Here is a 16,700-nt window from a genome sequence, read left to right as displayed (position 1 = left end):
CGATCTGCATTCTTCTAAATGTTGACCTCCAGTTGAACCAGCACCATTTGCTGAAAATGCTATCTTTCTTCCATTGGATGGTTTTGGCTCCTTTGTCAAAAATCAAGTGACCATAGGTGTGTGGGTTCATTTCTGGGTCTTCAATTCTATTCCATTGGTCTATCTGTCTGTCTCTGTACCAATACCATGCAGTTTTTATCACTATTGCTCTGTAATACTGCTTGAGTTCAGGGATAGTGATTCCCCCTGAAGTCCTTTTATTGTTGAGGATAGTTTTAGCTATCCTGGGTTTTTTGTTATTCCAGATGAATTTGCAAATTGTTCTGTCTAACTCTTTGAAGAATTGGATTGGTGTTTTGATGGGGATTGCATTGAATCTGTAGATCGCTTTTGGTAAAATGGCCATTTTTACTATATTAATCCTGCCAATCCATGAGCATGGGAGATCTTTCCATCTTCTGAGGTCTTCTTCAATTTCGTTCTTCAGAGTCTTGAAGTTCTTATTGTACAGATCTTTTACTTGCTTGGTTAAAGTCACACCGAGGTACTTTATATTATTTGGTTCTATTATGAAGGGTGTCGTTTCCCTAATTTCTTTCTCGGCTTGTTTCTCTTTTGTGTAGAGGAAGGCTACTGATTTATTTGAGTTAATTTTATACACAGCCACTTTGCTGAAGTTGTATATCAGCTTTAGTAGTTCTCTGGCTTTTGGGATCACTTAAATATACTAGCATATCATCTGCAAATAGTGATATTTTGACTTCTTCTTTTCCGATCTGTATCCCCTTGACCTCCTTTTGTTCTCTGATTGCTCTGGCTAGGACTTCAAGAACTATATTGAATAAGTAGGGAGAGAGTGGGCAGCCTTGTCTAGTCCCTGATTTTAGTGGGATTGCTTCAAGTTTCTCTCCATTTAGTTTAATGTTAGCAACTGGTTTGCTGTATATGGCTTTTACTATGTTTAGGTATGGGCCTTGAATTCCTATTCTTTCCAGGACTTTTATCATGAAGGGGTGTTGAATTTTGTCAAATGCTTTCTCAGCATCTAATGAAATGATCATGTGGTTCTGTTCTTTCAGTTTGTTTATATAATGGATCACGTTGATGGTTTTCCGTATATTAAACCATCCCTGCATGCCTGGGATGAAGTCTACTTGATCATGGTGGATGATTGTTTTGATGTGCTCTTGGATTCGGTTTGCCAGAATTTTATTGAGTATTTTTGCGTCGATATTCATAAGGGAAATTGGTCTGAAGTTCTCTTTCTTTGTTGTGTCTTTGTGTGGTTTAGGTATAAGAGTAATTGTGGCTTCTGTTCTCATTCTAGGTTCCGGATCAGAACCTTTCAAGACTCTTTATTCTGATTTAAAGTTTCCTCTCACCTTTGTTCTGTGGCCTCTGACCTAGTGTTCCACCTCCCATCCCTCTCTTAGTTACGCCTGCTTTATTCTGAACTGAAAAGTTGTTCTAGAAAACTCCAATCACTCCTGCACATAGTCACTTCTTGCTCACAGTCAAAACAGTAGTATATGTAGTCCTTCTGCCTTTCTGCCTTTCTGCAGGCTGCTGAGGCCAGCGCATGTCTATGGCCGCTGGCTTCCATCTCTGCTTGGTCCAGCAGGCTGCCCTTGACAGTTAGGGGCTGGAGCTGCTCTTTGCCCTGTATCTGCTGGCCTCTCTGGGAAGGTAGATCAGGCTCTCAGAATTCCAGTGCACTATTTTTGTCTAGGGGCCATTGCAGGCTCCTCCCATAGGCGCATGCTGGGTTCTGACAGGCCCAGGCTACTCAGTTGCTCTGCTGCACCAGGGAAGTTCATTAAAGCTGCTGCCTGAGAGAGTCCTTTGATCAGCACTGCACCCTCCAGCTGTATGGGCTCAGGAGTCACCAATTAGAGGAGCAGCACCCAGGAGGTGCACTGAGGTGCCAGTAGCAGAGCCCTTTCCTCTCAGTAAGTTTTCAGCAAGTTTTTAAAAGTATTGTTGTTATGATGACAATTATTATTATTATTATTATTATTATTATTATTATTATTATTATTATTATTATTATAGCTTGTGACTTCTGCATTGGCTGTCTGTGGTTTACTGCTGCTTGTCTGGGAAGTTGTGTTGCAACCAAGATTTCTCAGGCTTTAAGCCTGGATTCTAACCTCAAATTCAATGTGCCATTAGTAACCACTGCCTTTTCTAGCCACTATCTCTGTTATCAAAATTACAATGCTGAGACTTATTTATGAGTAAATGCCCAGGCCATAAGCCCTGGCTCATTCTCCGGCTAGCTTGTACCTTTCATAACTTGTTTCTTCTAGTTAATGTCTGCCAAGTTTCGGGTTACCTGTCCTCAGTTTCATGAGTCCAACATCTTCAGATTTCAGGGCCAAGCTTCTGCTCTTGTCTCAGTCCCAGGATCCTCCCTCCCTCCCCCTACCCCATCCCTCCTTCCTCACTCCACTCTCTTTTGCTGGTGGATCTCCCTTCTATTTCCTGCCTCAGCCAATCGGATGACTATTTATTGGCAGGAGATGCTTCTACAGAGACATAGGAGAGTCTCTCTACAAGGGAGTTTTGTCAACACCACATTCACAGGCTTCCGATTTTGGGACCTGGAGGAAGAAAGGCAGAGTCAAGACACCAGGAGCTCTTGGCCCTCTCTAACTTGAATTTTTTTTTTGGTTCTGGCCAACAATGTTGCTTCCAGTGTATATTAAAAAGCATCATTACATGTGCAATGCAAGAAAGGAGGCGGCAGCAACTGGAGTCTCTTAGGCATGAGGATACTCGTCTTAGAAGCACCGTCTTTGCACCCCGCCTCCAGGCTCCTGTCATGCCTCTTTGCCTCTCAGGGTCTTGCCAAACAACTAAGTTGACTCCTTATAGATAAGAGAATGGATTTTTAGCTCTCCCTTGTGATCTTGGGTGCTGGCTTGCTCTAAGATGCTTTTCCAGGAAATATCAGGACACCTCCTGGAGAACTGCCTCAGTGTCTTGTCTGCTTCTGGGAAAAATGTGTTTTCTTTCCCAGTTCTTACTTCCCTGAGACACTGCTCTGACTGTGGGACAGGATCTCATGCTCAACCAGATGTCACGCTCAGGTTTGTCTTTGCGTCATTGACTAGCTCATAAGGACTTGGGAGACTAAGGGACCCAATAAAAGATCCACTCTGTCCTGATCCAAATCCCTGGTCCTGCTCATAGTCTCCTTCAGAGACAGGACCTGCTCCCCCTCAGGCAATGGACTAGGGTGTTGCATTTTTCCTCCCCTGCAAATGCATTGTTCATTCTCTTAGTGTAATTGTAGACTCCGACGATAGCTTAAGCCTCGTCTTAGAAGCTTAGAGCCTCCACATGATCCTATCTAGGCCTAGAGTGTTTTCAGCCTCTAAGAATTTCTTGGAAGTAGCTCACCCCTTCTTGGTTCTTCCTCTTTATAAACTCACCCAGTAAAACTGCTCCCTTGTCATTTCTCTCTCTGCACTGCTCTCTTTTAAGTAGCTCTTTTTCCTCTCTCTTCTTGTGCGAGTGAGGCGTATATGCTTGTGTTAAATTTCTCTTAGATTCATCACTCCATCTGCCACTCAATTAGATGGAACTGTTAAACCTGATGCTACTTTCTGTACTTTACCTTCTCTGTTGTGATTAAAGGTGTGAACTAAGCTTGAGCCATACCACAACTAGGAACACATTATTCAAGAAAAATGCGCAGTCTCTGGTTTCAAGGTTTAAGAGTTTAATCAAATGTCCCGCAGCAATCCATGTGCATGGGACTGCCTTTGGCTCTTTGTTGTCCCAGTTTCAATTCTAAGGCTGTGATCAACACCAGGGCCAAAGACTTGGTTAGGGAGGAAATGGTCGGTTTAATTGGCATCCCAGTGAAACCCTTCACTGAGGAAGGTCAGGGTAAGGAGTCAAGCAGGAGCAGAGGCAAGAAAAATGGAAGAAAGTTACCCACTGACTTGTTCTCCCTGGCTTCCTCAGCTTGCCTTCTTGTATGACAGAGAACCACTGCCTAGGAGTGGTGCTGCCCACAGTGGTCTTTATGGAACTCCTCAGGGACCAAGAAAATAGCCCATGGATGTGACCACAGGAAGAAAAGTGGAGGTAATTTCTTAGTTGAATTTTTTTCTCCTCGTGTCTCTGTGTCAAGTTGACCAAAACCATCCAGTTCTCTTGCCTTCTCTCAGTGTAAGTCTACTTCCTTCCAAGGTGTAAAGATATAACCAAGGTCACCCCAACTTTGCTAAGAACCCAAGGCTTAAGACCACAGAATTTCCAATGCTATTCTGTCCCTCCTCCAACTCCTTGAATTGAATCTAAGGTAAATCGACTCAGGGTCCTGACTTAAGCCTCATTTGAGGAGGGGACCTGTGAATGTACATCTTTAGGTGGACAACCCCACCACCTGCTGTGCTGTGTGTGAGGGTCTCTGCACCGGTGCAGAGGTGTCTTATCCCCTAATTATGGATAAAGGTGGCTGACTAGAGACTAGGATTACACACAACCTGTTAGTGGTTTCATTCTGCACTCAAATGTCTACAAGTCAGACATTAAGTGTGGATCATGATCATAACAGAAACAAAGACAGAATGTTAGGCTGACAGCAAACCTCAAATAAAAAAGATCACCTCATCAATTGCATCCACAACCATGCAGTGCTGAGAATGAACCCTTCAGTCGTGGGACTCCTTGAGTGCTCATTAATCTCACCGGTGCCCTGTCATTCAGCCCTTTGAGAGGATGCAGAGCTCAGCAGATGTGGAAGGCTGAACCAGTGCTCCAGCTGAGTCAATGCCTGTAATGACACTGGGCCTCTGAAAGTGTCCTGGAGAAACATCAGGAAAAGGACTGGTAGACAGAGGTTGGGTTCTCTGAGGCGACAAGTTTGGATGTGTGTGTGTGTGTGTGTGTGTGTGTGTGTGTGTGTATGAACGTGTGTGTGTGCCAGTGTGAGTGTGAATGCACATATGTGCGTGATTTCTATGTAGGCCCATTCCATGGAGTCCAGACATCCTGACTTTGGTGAACGTGGCTAAGGCACAAGAAGACAGAGCATCCCAGAGCTCCCTAACTTCCTGCAAAAAAGACAACCAGAGACTGGTTGGCTCCAACCTGGACAAGGTCTCAGAAGCAGTTTTCCCTACCTAACGCGTGCTCAGGGAATGCACTCACTAGAGGATAGCAGCCAGGACGGAGCTTTCACTCTGGGCTTGATGTCCCAGGTGCCACAGTCTGAGATAGACAGACACATTCCCTGAGGGTCAGATTCCAGAGCAAGGCGAAAGCAAGCAGAAAGGCAGAAGACAGGGACAGAGGGCAGCTGGCTCCTGTGTTCTCCAACGTAGGGACTGTTCCCCTGTGGGCACTGGGCCTGAAGTATCCTCGGAGCCCAGGACTGGGACAATGCCCTCAGCTCTCCCAGTTGAAATAGGAACATCTGGGCACATGTGGCAGGCGGTCCTTTGACACTGCTTTTCCCGATTGTCTTGCCATATGTGGCCAAGGGGCTCCTTCCAGAGAGAGGGAAGTTCTGGCAGATCACTATCAGGAGCATGAACCCCAAGCATCAATCACAAGAAGTCAGGTCAGCAAAGGTCGTGCTCCCTTGTTGAAAGTGTGCAAGTCTGCTCTTACAGGGTAGCCAGGTGAGCCTTCCCACTGGTTACCTTCAGGGAGGCGTTGACTCTTCCTGGCTTGTGTTTCCATCCTGTGGTCTGACCCAGTCACCATGTTACCTGTTGTGGCTTGCCATCTGCATGTCTTGCTTGGTTTCAGTCTCTGGAAAGCTGCAGACCTTGTATCCCAGATGTCTCTGTAGCCGAAGTTTTTGTGGAACAGTATCTGAGGTTGTAACCACTGAATACTGCGAGTGGTTAGGGCGTGGATATCAACCAAGGAGCATGGTAGAGGCAGGGTCATTCCTGAGGCAAATCTGACTCTTGCTCCTGGCATAGCAGCTGGCCTGAACAGCACATGTACTGTTGTTTCTCTGGCAAAACAATTGGGTGGGCTGAGGAAACACTCTAGGCCAGGTTGTTCTTGGTCCTAGATTGTCTACAATTGTCTCTCCTGGTCCTAGATTCTCAGTCCTAACACTCAGGAAGAAAGCCCCTTTGCGTCAAGTAGAAATTCAATGAGTTGTAAAAAAAACCCACCGCAACAACAATAATCAGATCTATGGTTGATCGAAGTTCGCACAGGCTCAACTCAGGCAGCAAGGTCTGCAGTGTGGGACACATGTCGGTCTCGTACCCTCTCCTCTGGCTTCACTTTGAGGTCACTCTGCTCTGTGCTGCAGTCAGTTCTTTCATTTCTCAAAAGTGATCATTTGGACACTTCAGTGCCACTTTCTAGAACAGTGAGTGTCCTTTTTTGGGAAGTCTTTCCTGCTAAAGACCTACGTAGTATTTAGTCAGAGCCTAACTGGTTCTTCTTGGGGGGAACGTCCTGACAAATCACTGCATGGTAAAGTGCAGTTCATCAATAGCTACTCTTGAAGCAGAGTGGGGCCATCTGAAGAAAGGGCTCACGGTTGAGAGCTTGGACTGTTTTTGGAGATGATCTCCTTGGCTCCCAGCACTCACGCCCAGGGACTAACAATCATGAGTCACTCCAGCTCCTAGGTGATCCAGAGCCCTCTGCTGGTCATCATAAGTGCCTGCATGTACATGCATAGCTTACAGAGACATAGAGAGAGAGAGACAGAGAGAGACAGAGACAGAGAGACAGAGGGACAGAGACAGAGACAGAGAGAGACAGACAGAGACAGACAAAGACAGAGACACAGAGAGATAGCGACAGAGAGGCAGAGAGGAAGAGAGGCAGAGAGGCAGAGAAACTAAAAATAATGTTTTGAAAAAGGAAATAAACATTTAATTGGACATTGTACAAAGAAAGACAGCAGTTTAAATTTTATGTCACTCTGAGTGCCATGGTGAGAACTCAGGCCATCCCATGACAATCGGAGGACAAAAAAAAGAAAGTAGGGGCTACTATTCATATCCACTAAAGTAACCTTGGTCCATGCTGTAGGGACATATTTAATCAATGTGCAGAAGATAACCCACAAGTTAATCTGGCATTTGAGTTTATCCTCAGTAAGATCATATGGGTGTGGTGTCAAGACCGCGCAGTGGTTATGTGCACTGGCTGCTCATGCAGAGGCCCCAGGTTGGAGTCCCAGCACCCACAGTGTGCCTAACAAACTCTTGAAACTCCAATACTAACGGATCAATGCAAACAGGACAACAATGTATTCTCCTACCTATGAGCTGGACTAGGGACTCGAGAACATCAGACTCTGGGTCCGGTCTTCTGACCATTCCCAGAGTGTGTCAGGAAAGGAATTTTTTCCTATGATTGGATATTTTTATTTACATTTTAAATATTATTCCGTTTCCCAGTTTCCCCTCCAGAAACCCGATATCTCATGCCCCCGCCCCCTGCAGCTCTGAGGGTGCTCCCTCACCCATCCACCCGCTCCCTCCCACCCCTTGCCCTGGCATCCCCTACTCTGCGGCATCGATCTCCTGCCATTGATGCCCTACAAGGCCATTCAGAAAGTGTTTTGACTTTCAGATTTCAGATTTCTTGCTCTTAGAAACCAAATCAAACCTTTCACTTCAGCAGTCTTATCAAGGATGGTACTCTGTGGTCATCTAAGCCAGGCCCCTCCCTCAGCTCCTCTTGCTCGCTATTTCCTAGTGGACACTTCCTCTGTGGTATGAAGGAGCAGTAGGGGCTGAGAAAGGATCTCAGTGTCACCCTAAGACTCTGCCCTGTGCTCACACACGGAGAGGAATTAAGATTCACCTAAGAGTTGTCCAAGAGCACACACTTGGGCCCCACCACAAAGAAACATAGATCAAAGCTGACGTGGGCCCAAGGTATTGAACCCTGACTCACCAGTGCTTGCCCAGTGAGCATTTTACACCCTTCACTATGTCCCTAGGACCGGAGCCAGAGCCACCAGGGGAGTGGAAGGATGTGGTGTGCAATTACAGCCAACGGCATCCTCAGTGTCAAGCCAAGTAGCTGCAGGGAAGCCTCCCCAGAACGCTGGGCCTGGCCAAGATCCAGCAAGGAAGGCTTCCTCAGGGAAAACTGTTCCCAAGAGTATTACAGATCATAAGACAGATGCACTCAGATGATTCTTGGTGAAATAGCTCATGCACTTTTTCCCTTGTGGACAGAGGCCTCCTCCACATTCCAGGAATGGACTGGGATCCAGGGGTAGATGCTTCTGTTTGGCTCAGTCTTGAGAGGTTGGGATGCTTTATATGCATGGGGGAGGGCCTCAGGTGTTGTCCCAAGTGACATGATCCTTCTAGTGGAATGTTTTCGTCACTTGTTCTGAAACCAGTAGCCCTTGACCTGAATTGGAACTAATGCCTAGTGTTCGCAATTATGAGAATTCCGAGTTTTTTGTTTTTTTGAACTAACTTCATTGCCCGGTCTTCTGTCTAGTGGCAACCCCCACTGCCCCACACAACAAAAACCAAAGCATCTAATCAATACTTGGGGTAGTGAACTGAAGAGAAGGCCCTCAAAAGAAGACCCACAAAGGTAGACACTTCAACAAGTGCTCAGCATCCTCACCATCCCGGGAAGGGAATTAAAGGTGTTTGAGGTGACAGGTCCCCCCTCTCCACCATGACTGGTAACGAGGAAACCAAGGCCAACAAATGACAGGCAGGACAGGAAGAATCATGGATGCTCACACACTGATATTGGGAAGTGAGACCGGGGAAATGACCCTGGATGCCAGCATGAAAGTTCCTCAGAACAAGGAAAAGGGGACTGCTGTCTGATCCATCAATGTAAGGCAGGGATCCTCAGACATCCAGGCTCATGGTTGCCCTGTTCACTATAGCTCAGAAGGGAACCAGACAGGATGAGCACAAACATGTGGGAAGGGATGAGAAATCAGCAACACTGTCACATCATTACATGTGAAGGAAATTGAGATAAGCAGGATGTGTGTCGACATGGAGATCAAGATGCTAAGTGAAATAAGCCAGTCTCAGGAACAGAAATGTGTGTGTGTGTGTGTGTGTGTGTGTGTGTGTGTGTGTGTGTGTGAATGCCTGAGAGTGTCTTGCTCAACTGTTTGTGTGCCCTTGTGTTTCAGTCTTAAAACAGGAAACGTAAGAGTGGACAAGTTCTGAGAGGGGAAGGTAAGAGATATTGTGGGCGAGAAGAGGAGGCACCGAATGTATTGTGTATGACACAACATCGGAGTGAGGAAATAGTTGGGCTTGGAAGGAAACCCATTATGAGGTTCAGGAAAGTGAACAGGCCACTGGGAAGAGGATGGAACTATGGTGTAATCCATGCATAGGTACACACAAACTTGCATGCACACACGCAAACACAAGGAGCACATTTCGTTCAATTGGTTTTCAAGAAGAAACCTAAAATACAACATAATTAAAAAAAAAGAAACCAGGGCTAAACGAGAGCAAGGATATAATGAGGGTAGGTATGTTAGCCTAAAGACCATACAACATCCCAAGATTCCTCAAAAATAAAAGGCTTACTGAGTAGCAAGCAATGTAAAGTAAAATATGCAAACACGGCAAAGCCTGAGGCAGAGACAACAGAACTGACTGAAATCTCCAAGGCCAGCCAGGCTAATATATGACCCAACAATATCAATGGGGACTGTAGAGCAGCAGGGTGGAAGGAGAGAGCTCACCATCAACACTTCCCTCTAACCCTGACCCTTACTGTGCGTGCCCAGTACACCAATGCACATACACACATGAAGAAATGCACCTGTGCACACACATGTACACAGAACCACAGCCACACAAGCAAAGGTAATTAAAGAGTAAAAGCTATAATCAAATTCATACTGATCAGACATGCTAGTGCTCATGAAGGGGTGGTGTGTTAGACAGGGAAAGGTGACCGGTGTGGGGGATGAGAGTTCCTTCAGGCACAGCTACAAGTTTTGAAAATCTCCTGGAATCATGTTTGCAATGCGTGAGATAATCATACCAATGGCTGTTGAATTCTTAGCATATGTTAAAAAGTTCCCAAGTTGTACTCTACAAATCCCTGCGTTGTATGGGACGCAAGGTTTAATAAAATAGTTAATCCTCCTCCGCTCTGTGTGGAGCAGTCCTTAGGTTGGACGCCCTCGCCTCCGGCTTTTAGCAGAGGTATCTGGAGCCCCCTCCGACAGCCTCTATCCCCAGAGGCAGGAAGACAGTACAAGCTAGGAAGAACCTTGGAACCCTCCAGGACCCAGGAAGCAGAAGGGCAGCACACCAGCAAAGCTGCAGAACAGAACATGGGAAGCGCAAAGTTGGCCAAGAAGAGAGCTGGTCAGGGAGAGGAAAAGTTTCTCCAACCCTGACCCGAAGGAACATCATGGGCTGTAGAATTTCTCTCGGGCAGAAGGAGGGACATGAGCCCATCACACAGTGGAAAGGAACTGTGCTGGATCAGGTGGCTGTAAAGACCTCTCTCCACCTGCTGAAATGCGATGGCATTGACTGTGTCTGTGGACTGGAAGTTAACAAAGACAAGAGAGTACTGTGCCTTAAAATTCCGTCTGACAGGGTAGCATCATCCCAAGTCACTGACACCAGCCTTCTTGATGCCATCATTGGCAAAGCAGTGGAACATGTATTTGAGGGTGAGCATGGCGATGAGGGTGATTGCAGGGGCATGGTCCTGGGCCAAACTCCTATCTTGGATGCCAGCTTTTATATAACATATGAGAAAGATCCTGTGCTGTACATGTACCAGCTTCTAGAAGACTATATAGAGGACGACCTCTGTATTTTGGCAGGGTGCAGAAAGCCGCCTCTTTTAGACATCAACCTTGAGCTTATGGATGCCCTGATAGGCAAACATGTGGGATACACCAAAGACGATGCCTCCAAGAGAATTGGCATGGTCATACACCAGGCTGAAGCCGAGCCCAGTGTGTACTTAGTTAAGTTTGAAGACATTGTCTGTGACTTGGCAAAACACTTCTAAGCATTTCACAAAGCGTCAAACAGCTGTATAAATAAAGATAAAGTTGTAATTTCTTTGGAAATAAAGTTGAAATTGTATTTGCTAAGAAATACATTCATTAATTATAGAAATAAGAAAGTAGAGCATTTCATTACATGTGGGAAATCGAACAGTAATCAAAACTAGGACCCGGGTCCTGTGGGTATAATTGGGTGTCTCAACTCTGCAGCCTGCTCCATAGATTGCATCTGGACCGCTAAGCCCGGTGTGGGGAGTTCTGACTAGCAGGAGAGCTGCCAGTTCATCTGTTTCCTTTCTCTGGCTTCCTGGAATCCTACAAAGTCAATGGCTTGCCCTTAAGAACACAGCAGCTTGGGCGGTGCGGCTGGTACAGGCCTTAGCTTAGGTCCAGCAGTCAGGAAGCAGAGGCAGGTGAAACTCTTGAGAGTTTCAGGGCAGCCTGGTCTACAGAGGGAGTTCCAAGACAGCCAGGACTACACAGAGAATCCCTGTCTCAAAACAAAACAACCAGTCATCCCTCTGAGGAGTTAGGGAGAGGGTATAGGTTCCTGAGGATATCTGCAGCAGGTCACCTGACCTCACACTGCTCTCCTGAGCTGCTGAGGAAATGAAGGAAAGACACATTGAAAGTGAAGCTGGGAACTCTAAGTGTGCCTGTGGCTACCAGGAATCTCAGGCTGTTTAATTGGTATAGCACGGGAGGAGGGGTTAGCTAGCCTGGGTAGGAGGTGTCTGTCCATGATCAGTGTCAGGCTGTAAACATCAGGGGGAGAAACCACACTGGCTAGAACTTGCACGCACTGATCAGTCATTCAGCCACACTCATGACTGGACTCCAGAGCAAAGCTGTGCTCTTCACCCGGGCACGTAAGAGGAACGTCCTTGCCAATTTAGGATGAGACACCCGGTCTCTGAGTCCTAGTTAAGCCAAGTGCATGTCAAAATAGACTGCAACAGGACCTCACCCATTCAACTTTCTCCTGGTCCCTGCAGGTTAGGGACCATTTCACTGACAGGAGTGAGGAGCAGTCAGGGCCTCTCTCTGCCTAGGGCTCTCTGTAGCAGGCAGGTCAGAGTCATAGCTTCTCTCAGGCTGTGCCACACACATCCACTCCACCTAGTGAGCACTGAGTTCCAGTGCAATCCACCAGGCCCTCACGTCTGCCTCAAATAGGTCCTGAGAGCTACAAGGGACAGCCAGCTGCTTCTGAATCTTAGACATTCTACCTGAGTTCCCACCTCTGGTGACATGTCACCTGGTCCTAGTCCTGCTCTTTCCATTTGTATGGTGACCATTGACCCTGTGCTGGTCCATTTGTCAACAACACAAGCAGGAGACATCTGAAAGGAGGGAAGTGTGATTGAGAGAATGCCTGCATCACATAGCCTACAGGAATGATGTGGTGTCTTCCTCAGTGACAGGTATGGGAGGATCATAGCCCTCTGGAGGATCCGCCACTACTGGGCAGCATGTCCTAAGAAGGACAGTCAGGTTAGCAAGACAGTCAGCAGCCCTCCTCTGAAGGCTCTCTTTCACTTCCTGCCTCCAGGTTCCTGCCCTGATGGAGTTCCTGCCTTGACTTCTCATCAAAGACGACCAAGGATCAGGACACATGAGCCTCATAAAGCTTGTGTGCCCTGTGTTGCTTTTGGTCATAGTGTCTGCCACATCGATGCAAAGTAGCCTACGACACACTTGTATTTTGTACACTGGTCCTCACCAGGCAGTGGATGTTCCAGGACAGAGAATGAAGAAGGAAGGGAGGCTGATAGGCCCGCCCCCTTGCAGAAAGGGGATTGGTGGATAGCACTCTGGGGGATGGGCAAACCCTAACTGCCACAAACTGTTGTTTAACTTACATTAACTAGCCCAGAGCCCGAGATGAGGTATTCAGATACTCTGCCTTTATCTCTACATGACATTTCTCACTTTGGGGCGGGGTGGACTCAAGACCTCTGTGTAACCCTGGTATCCTCGAACTCCCTCAATAAGACAAGGCTAGCAGTGAACTCAGAGATCCACCTGCCTCTGAGTCCCGGGTGCTGGGATTAAATGTGTGCACCTCCCCCCACAAGGCTTCCTCATGGCATTTCTAACAGTTCAACCTCCAAATGTGGCAAACACAGTGACCACCCCCAGGAGCCAGGCACAGAGAAGGCAGGAGATGGGAAGCAGGCCCGAAGCCTAAGGGAAAAAAGTTTCAGGCAGGCAGGAGGAATCGTCTCAGACACTCTACACAGCAGGGTGATGGTCGGCCTGAAGCGATCTCCTAACATGTTCAGAGCAACTGCCGGCTTCCTTTGCCCCTGGGATCTTAGTAGATGGTGTGGAGACCCCTAACCCCCGGGATTTGAGGGAAGTGGGAGGGAATGAGCCAAGTTTGGATTCTTCCCAGAGTTAAGTCCTAATGTCTCCATAGTCTGTGCCCAGGCCCCAGCCTGTTGGCCTCCACAGTTGGGCAGTATTAAGGGGCAGTATTGAGGCTCCAGTTGACCTGGCCGGTGTTGCAGGTTCTGCACTGGATAAAAGTCACCGAGAATGCCTTGGGAAAGAATAACAAGGTGACCTGAGGAAGCAGACATAGCAGTTTTCTTTCCAACAGCTGGACTAGAAATGAATCCAAAGCAGGTACATAGGAGTCCTTTGGTTGCCCCAAAAGAAACAAAAAACACAGCTCCCTTGAATACAAAACTGCAAACCAGACACACACATATCGATGCTCCATGTGAACATGAAGTGGAGGTCGCCCCCTCACCATATGGGCATAGTGGCTGTGGTGATATTAGACTTGAGGGCCTTTTTCTTCCTAGTGATCATGCTATGGACCTATGTAGGGGTTTGAATGAAGTTGGTCTCCATAGGGTCCTGGGAGTCAATACATGTTCCTAGCTGGTACAACTGTTTGGGAAGGGTTGGGCAGTGGGGCCTTGAGAAGAGCTGTGTTCCTGGTGCTGGGTTTGAAGGTTTCAAAAGCCCAGGCCATTCCCAATGACTCATTCCCTCTCTGCCTCCCACATGCAGACCAAGTGAGCTCTCAGCTGTTCCTCTCACAATGGCGTTGTTGTACCACAGTAGACTCTCGGTCTATGAGTCTGAATTACAATTCACTTTTCTAAGTCTGCTGTCTTGGTCATGGTGTCTTACTACAGCAAAAGGAAGGAAGACGCAGACCTTAGTAGCTATTGCTTTAGAGGATCAAACGCGCTGACATTTCCTCATTGAGAAGTCAAAGCCATTAGATATTTAATGGTCTTTGCTGTTGAGTAGTAACATTTGGGACTGCTATAAAGGTTATTTAAGGGAGAGCCATTCCATGGTCCCCCCCATTTAGGGTACTTAGGACCCTCAACAAGGACAAGTATGGCCTGATGCCCATTCATACGCAGCTTCAGAAATGCAGCTTTTCTAAGATGAAGACCGCGCTGGGTCAGGCATTTGGAGATCATTTGTCCAAGGGTGGCCCCTCCTTCTAACTGACTCCACATGCATACCTGACTATAAAGCTCCCGTGAACCCACTGGTTGAGTATGCTTGACTTGGGTAGAATAATTCTGCGGTCTGTTGCTTAAACCACATCTGGATGACACAGATACTTGCTCGTGTCTTCAAAGGAATGCGGCTTAGTGCACAGGTAACTCTTTTGTGTGGGAAGACACAGGTTTATTGATAAGAACTTTTGATCCGCAACTTGGAAATTGTCCTCTAGACCTTCCCCCCCAGATCCTGATTACACTGAGTGAGGACTGGGAGGATGAAGGTGGGGAGGACAAGGTGAGGATGCTCAGTAAGGACAGCTCCATATTAACAGTGGGTCAGGCAAGCTTTCTCCAGAGTGCTGTTGGCCTCACGTGTGAAGCTGAGGCAGTTTAGTAGACAAAGGAACAGATAAGCACAGTCTGATTTGAAAATCATGGAGCGCTTCTGTCAGAGGGACCTTCTGAAGTGCACTAACATGGAGGCTTTCTTCATAGTGGGTGGGAGAGCCGTGAGCCTGACACAGGAAGCCCCAGAGCTAACGGTTTGGGAGGAGGGAGGATGGGGAGGACAAGGACGGATGAGAGAGAGAATGTGGAGCCGGGGGGAGAGAGATGGGGTGGTGTGTTAGGTTCATTCCTTAGTTTCAACCCACTTTAAATGTTCACTTCTGGGGCTGGAGAGATGGCTCAGCGGTTAAGAGCACGGGCTGCTCTTCCAGAGGTCCTGAGTTCAATTCCCAGCAACCACATGGTGGTTCACAACCATCTGTAGTGGGATCCGATGCCCTCTTCTGGTGCGTCTGAAGAAAGCGACAGTGTACTCATATAAATAAATAAGTCTTTTTAAAAAATGTTCACTTCTCTCTTAGTGTATAAATTATAGCTGAGTTTTAGGTTTTAACAAGAACACTGGTGGTGATGTATAAAACTAGTGATACAGCATTATAGAAGTGACTCCATTTCCCACATTTCTTATAAAAGCAGCCTCTTTGTCCAGGCTCACACAAACTACCTACACCCAACATGGCTCCTAATCCTGCCTTCTCAAGATTGGGGAGTTCTTTCGCATGGACTGCTCTTATGTCAGTGTAGACAACTACAGGTTCAGGAATGCTAAAACCATGCTGACACTGAAGACAGGAGCAGCTTGGGCTCTCTCCACTCCCAAGGAGGGAAGAGCAGCTGCCAGGCCCAAGGTGCAGCCTGGTATCTCACCAGGCCTTAGGTGACCAGAGATCTGTCTTAAAGGGAGAGGCGATATTAATCAGGCTCTCACTTGGATAAGGAAGTGTAAGAGGAATTTTCCTTGGTAGTGGGAGCTGAAACTAAAAGGATGTGGATGCTGTTCAAAGTTTGGGTTAACAAAATGTAACACACTGTCAAGATTGTGGCTCCATGGTCATTCCTGTAGGGTGAGAGCCCACGGTCTGTCCATGGTGAGGTTCCTGTACTGCCCTGAAATCCGGCCTAGCTTGCAGTGCTCATGTACAGGGTTTCCCCGTGTGCCTGCAGCCTGGGTTCCTGGTTTTCCCAGACAGTGACATCCTTCACCTCCATGTGCATAACTCCAGGAACTTTCCTCTTTAGTCCTGCTCATTCTCTGTTGTACCCAGGTGAGCCTGACCATAGCAGAGCTCTACACGCGTGTGTTAAAGCATACTTTTCATCTCTACCTAATGCTACTCCTTAAGACCCAACTCCTGTCTGTTGGAGATTGAGCCCATGGCTGCTGCTCTGAAAGGGCAGCAGCAGTGAGCTGTGTGCATGGCCAGCGGTTATTTAATATCTGCAGCGTCACCGTCCAAAAACTTCATTCTGAGTTACTGTTGGTGACAGATCAAATCAAAGTTAAAACAACCCGCATCCTATTTGCGGTGTGGTCGTACTTTGCCAGAAGCTGACCAGAGAGCACTGGTTCGCTCCAGAAGTCAGCTGAGGTGACAGAACATTGTTGGAGGCAAAACTTGGGTTTTGCAAAAGTAAAAGTTGCTTAGTATTAATATTTACTCCCCTTGATTCTTTGTTATTCTGGGGCCAGAAACCTATGGCTTCAGGCAAAGTAACACCTGTTTCTTAACAGAGGGCCCTGGGTCTGTGGGGTAGGAGTAAGGTAAAGGATTTATTGCTAGTGCTCCCTTCTCTGGCCAGTTAACCAGGAGCCCTTGTCTGCCTAGTTACCTCTTTGTGAACTAGAGAGGAAAGAAAGGAAAATACTTAAATTTTTGTACACAGGCAAA

General features: G+C 47.1%; 1 long non-coding RNA gene and 1 pseudogene across 2 annotated transcripts; both read left to right on the top strand.

The window, feature by feature from the left end:
* Window positions 1-1,797: 1,797 nt before the first annotated feature.
* LOC148003884 (uncharacterized) lies at window positions 1,798-15,307 on the top strand. Its single transcript, XR_015629823.1, has 3 exons — window positions 1,798-1,949; window positions 3,976-4,098; window positions 12,537-15,307. It is a non-coding gene; the product is annotated as an uncharacterized LOC148003884 (long non-coding RNA).
* On the top strand, window positions 10,125-11,063 carry LOC148003885 (spindlin-2-like; annotated as a pseudogene). The gene has a single exon (XR_015629818.1). The product of XR_015629818.1 is annotated as a spindlin-2-like (transcript).
* Window positions 15,308-16,700: the final 1,393 nt, after the last annotated feature.

Source organism: Rattus norvegicus, chromosome 9 (genome assembly GCF_021556685.1).
Source record: "Rattus norvegicus strain SHRSP/BbbUtx chromosome 9, alternate assembly SHRSP_T2T, whole genome shotgun sequence".
Taxonomy (NCBI): domain Eukaryota; kingdom Metazoa; phylum Chordata; class Mammalia; order Rodentia; family Muridae; genus Rattus; species Rattus norvegicus.
This window is presented reverse-complemented; position numbering and strand designations above follow the sequence as displayed.